The 5,300-nt window shown below is 38.8% G+C and overlaps 1 long non-coding RNA gene across 2 annotated transcripts; it reads right to left on the bottom strand.

The window, feature by feature from the left end:
- Window positions 1-230: 230 nt before the first annotated feature.
- On the bottom strand, window positions 231-5,056 carry LOC123089467 (uncharacterized). 2 transcript variants are annotated; one of them, XR_006442295.1, is made up of 5 exons: window positions 4,827-5,056; window positions 3,034-3,099; window positions 2,522-2,571; window positions 2,213-2,325; window positions 231-564 (listed from the first exon to the last, which is right to left on the bottom strand). It is a non-coding gene; the product is annotated as an uncharacterized lncRNA (long non-coding RNA). The 2 variants fall into 2 exon arrangements; XR_006442296.1 differs by lacking the exon at window positions 4,827-5,056 and adding an exon at window positions 3,287-3,403.
- Window positions 5,057-5,300: the final 244 nt, after the last annotated feature.

Raw genomic sequence — 5,300 nt, 5'->3', positions numbered from 1 at the left:
AAAACTGTCCACTAGATCTCTACTGTACTGAGTACTGATCAAGATTGGACAGATGAAACCAAATCATGTTATTAAACACAGTGGTGATAAGCGATTAAGCGGAAGCAAACTGAGAGCAACTACGAGCCTAGCTATGCTTACATAGTTTGTATAGCCAGGCCACCATATCTTACTTAGTAATAGGGACTGTCTATTTGACATTTGACTGTTTTCCAATTCGGAAACAGTCAAATTTTCTGACCAATCAACACATTACACATGAGCAAGCAGGAAAATCAGTAGATAGCAAAAAAAAAAAAGAACTCCTGGTAGTCTAAACAGGTAGGGTAAACATCTGACCCGATTTGTCCGATCCCAGGCACAACAAAACACGCCAATCCCCATCAACCACTACACAGATCTCACCTAACAGCTTAGAACAAATCTGGGAGGCGCCCATGGGAAAGGGAAAGGCGGCCATGGGAGATCAGGGAATCAACAGGTCAGCAACATTCGTACATAAACTCCTCACCATCATCTCTCTTCACCTCTTTCATTAACAAAATCTGAAGGAATTTTCTTCATCTTCAAAATAGAGAGATCAATCAGCTATAATTCTAGGAAAGATACATGGGGATTAACATCAGAAAATACAGGGAAAAAATCAGAAAACATTCAGAAGCTTACAGTGCAAGTGGTAGTCATTTTCCAGTGTAAATCCTATTAAATTCCAGTGAAATTCCTAGAAAATTACAGTGCAAATCCCCATCTAACTAAATTGTAGTGTAAATTCCCCATAATTTCCAGTGTAAATCCCCCATAAATACCAGTGTAAACATGGGACAAATGATGTAATTACACTGTAAATACCTAGTAATTTACACTGTAAATCATAAAAAAAATACAGTGTAAATCCCAAAAACTTGTGAAATCTGGTGTAAATTCCAGTGTAAACATGAGACAAATGATGTAATTACATTGTAAGTACACAGTAAATTCCGGTTTAACTACACTGTACATACCTAGTAATTTACATACAAAAAATTGTAAAATCTGGAATTCCAGTGTAAACATGGGACAAATCTGGTGTAAATTCCAGTGTAAACATGAGACAAATGATGCAATTACCTAGTAACCTGGTTTGTAATACAAAAAGGACTATCTATCCGTGGTTGCTTGCCACCAGCAGCAGCCAAACTTTACACGCAATTTCCTAGCTTTACATTGTAAGTACACGGTAAATTTCAGTTTAATTACACTGTACACACCTAGAATCTACAAAATAAACTCCAGTGTAACTAAGTTACACAGGAATGATATAGGTTACACTCTAAGTACCTTGTAAAAATTCCAGTGTAATTTACACTGTAGGTACTACTTACAGTGTAAATTGCAGTGTAAATTAAATTGTAGGTATTTACAAATTAATTTACAGTATAACTTACATTGTAAATGCCAGGGGAAAATTATACTGTAGCTACCTAGAAATTTCCACTATAAACCCCTAGAAATTCCAGTGCAAAAATCTAGGGGTTTTACACTGTAAGAACCCAGTAAAATCCACAGTGAAAATAAACTAGAAGAAAACTCAGGTAATAAAGTACCTAGTAATTTGAAGTGTAAAAGCCTTAGAAAACATTCAAGCATAGAAAGAACATAGAAAGCAGAGAGCATAGGCACAAACACAATCTAGAGAATACATTCAAGCATGTAGACATTACAAAATACTTGCATCTGTTAGTAAAACGCTTTGCTGCTCATGATTATGTTAACACTGATATTCTACTTTCCAATTGAGTCAAGAGAGGAGCATGATGAGGGTGGTGACTGAAGATGATCTACTGAGATTATCACAGGAAGAACTCATACTAAATGTGAGATACAGTTGCTAAAACACTGGGAAGATGTTTAAAAATACATAAAAGGATAAAAGGCTAACAAAATTATGATGCAAGAAACATTTTCTTTCACTGCGCTCCTTCATTCCGACATTATATACAAGGTAAAGCGACAAAAATCAAAAAATACCACGGACATTCAGGGGATGTCTAAAATTAAACTTGTGACGAATATTGCAGGTACATTCAAGAGATGGATCTACGAACATTCAAGTGAGCAAACCAGATGACAGTTTCATCACAACAAGATGACAATGTAAGCAAAAAACAAGAGCTGAATAACTATTGCAAGAAAATGCCGAAGAAAAACACACTAACAATTATTGGAAACTTACTTTTGCAGACATTGGAGGCAAACTTGCATCATGAAGTGGAAGCAAGTGAAGATGGGGGAGGAGAATCTAATCACTGGGATACAAACATGTTCTATAACATGAATCTGCAACACCTACACACCACGATTCAGAAATACAAATGATGAACATAAGAGAAACTCATAACATTTCAAAAGAAAATAACTAAAAGAAATCCCTAAAAGTTGCAGGTGCCTGAAGATGTTGATCCCAGTAGAGCAGTAGCTAACACGAACTCAAGCACATGTCAAAGGAATGGAGAAGGATAAAGAAAAGAACCAGAAGACTCACTTGAACAAGGAGATGATGAATTTCTCAATGAAGAAGACATTGAAAGATTCCTGCAAAATGAACAAGACGCTGCATCAAAAGGCAATCTGCTGAACACTAGTAGTAATTTCAAGCCACATTTGGGCATGTAGTTCAAAACAAAGGAAGAAGCCTAGGAATACTTCAATTTCTACTCGAAAGTGGCAGGATTTTCAGTGGCTACAGTGGCAATCTCAAGAACAACAAGCAAAAAAGAGGAACAATGAGGTGACAAGGATCACTATGAAGTGCAACAAGTGGGGCAAGACAAAGGAAATAGACAAGGAATGCATAGTGCCCATGAGGAAAACTACAGTCATTGCTAAAACGGACTGTAAAGTCGCGATGGTCATATCTGAGAAAGGAGGAATATGGGAAATTACAAGATAACAACTAGAACACAACCATGAGTTAACACCAAACAATAGATTCTTCGGGTCACATAAGTACATGTCAGATGAAGAGAAGTGCTTCATAAGGGTTTTGAAGCATACAAACGTGGAGACAAGAAGGATTGTTGCTGTCCTAGCTTACTTGAGAGGAGGAATGGCTCATCTTCCCTACACAAAGAAACATATGTGTAACTATGCAGCAACAGTAAACAAAGACATCACAAACTCTGACATGATGGAAGTAGTGAAAATATTCAACAAGAAGCAAACAGAAAATCCTGGCTTTTGCTACTCGCTTGAGCTTGATGGAGAAAATAAAGTGAGAAGCTTGTTCTGGACAGAAATAAGTAACTACCGGAGATATAGGATAAGAATCATCTTCTGCAAAATCATTAGGCACAAAAGCTTCACCCACAGAATCTGCACTCTCTAAAGATGATACTAATGGAACATCCTGATGAGACACTTTCCGTAGCCTACCCATTAAAACCTACAAACAGAACATTAAAAGGAGGACAAAAATAAAAAACAAGTTAAACAACGGAGAAAGCCATCCAATACAAAGGTAAAAAGCACTATATACAATTACAAAACTTGAACCATACAAAATAAGTACAAAAATGGCCAAGATTAAAGTGAGCTAAATCAAACCGCCCTACAATACTGAACCAAGCAAAGAACATGGAATACTAGCTAAATAATACATAGGAACCAATGGTATTACTGAGCAAACTGGACTTAATTACATTAAAAATAGACAAAATTAATGTGCAAACAGTGTGCAAGACGGGCTAAAATACACTGACAAAACCACTCAAAATCCAATAACAGCCCACACTGGAATTATTGGGTAAACTACAATGTAATGTTGGGGTAAATTACACTGAAACTACATTCAAATTACACTATAAATCCACTGGAATTAATGGGTGAATTACAATTAAAAGTCTGTAATGCTGGGATGAACTACACTGCAATCACAATCAAATAACATTGAATAATTCACTCAATACCACACTGAAAAGGTTAATTAAATTGTAAATCTGGTAGAAATTACACTATAAATCTGGGATAAATTACACTGCAATACTGAGATAAAATTACACTGTGAGTCTACACTGGAATTACAACCAAATAACACTGTAATATCCACTCAATATACACTGTAAATCTGGGACAAATTACACTGTAAATCTGGGACAAATTAAACTGAAAGACTAGCACAAATTACACTCCAAAAATCAGGTTAATTACACTGCAAAATCTGAAAGAAATTACACTGGAGGACTGGGACAAGTTACACTGCAGTACTGAGATTACACTGCAAGTCTGGGACAAAATTACACTGTAAGTCTGAGATGAATTACAGTGTAAAATAACACTACAAATCCAATCACAACAACTGAGTAAATGACAATCAAAGGCTGAGACAAAATTACACTGAAATTAAACTCAAAATTCATCCCTGCAAGAAGTAAACAAACATGGTACAAGGGGAATTAAAAACCTGCATCCCGCAAGAACAAATCAGGAGGCGAAATTTGCTTAGTACATGAACAGGAATACACACAGGAGCATCAGAACATGAGCAGGAAAGAACTAGGCATCTATACAAACCTCACCCACAGGAACATGAGCAGAACATCTATAGAAATCCCGCACACTACATCTACAGAAAATCCAGCACCTACAGCAACATCTACAGAAATCCGCCACAGAATCCCGCATGCTACATCTACACCTACAGAATCCCGCATGCTACATCTACGTAGAAAAGGAAAACAACCGCTATATCTACAAACTATAACAGGAGAGCGCGCGCGTGTATCACAAGGACTAGCAAATCACACATACCAGCGGCCGCATCAGATGGCGAGAGGACGACATGAACTGACCTAGATCTGGAACATGCATGCAGCACCAGCTCAGTCTTTTTTCACAGCCGGCGGAAGCTTGGAGCTTTCCGGGGCGGTGTGGCCCTGTGAGGAGTGTGTGATGCTTCTTTGTCCACCTATATGTCCGTCACGCACGCACGGCTGTCTGCGTGCAGGATACATACGTATTTTGGTGATCGGCGGGCCTCACCGGTGCAGCCCATTGTTCCGGTTTCCAAGCAAGGGCAGGGCTGCTAGCACTGCCGAGAAATAGCAATGGAAGGCGACCTGCATCTGCTCGTGTCATGCCTGCTGCTACAGCCTACAGTGCACGGTCACACACTGGGAGGAATCTTCCCTTCTCCCTTGGCCTCATCTCGTGGCCGCGGAATGTACAGTCACCGTCAGCATCGACGTGGGAGCACGTAGACGTAGCTAGCAGCCTTCCTGGCTGGACGTGATGCCGAGCTCGAAATCCGCCGGCCGGCACCAACA

This window comes from Triticum aestivum, chromosome 4B, assembly GCF_018294505.1.
Source record: "Triticum aestivum cultivar Chinese Spring chromosome 4B, IWGSC CS RefSeq v2.1, whole genome shotgun sequence".
Taxonomy (NCBI): Eukaryota; Viridiplantae; Streptophyta; class Magnoliopsida; order Poales; family Poaceae; genus Triticum; species Triticum aestivum.
The sequence above is the reverse complement of the archived record's forward strand: the minus strand, read 5'-3'. Positions and strand labels throughout refer to the sequence as shown.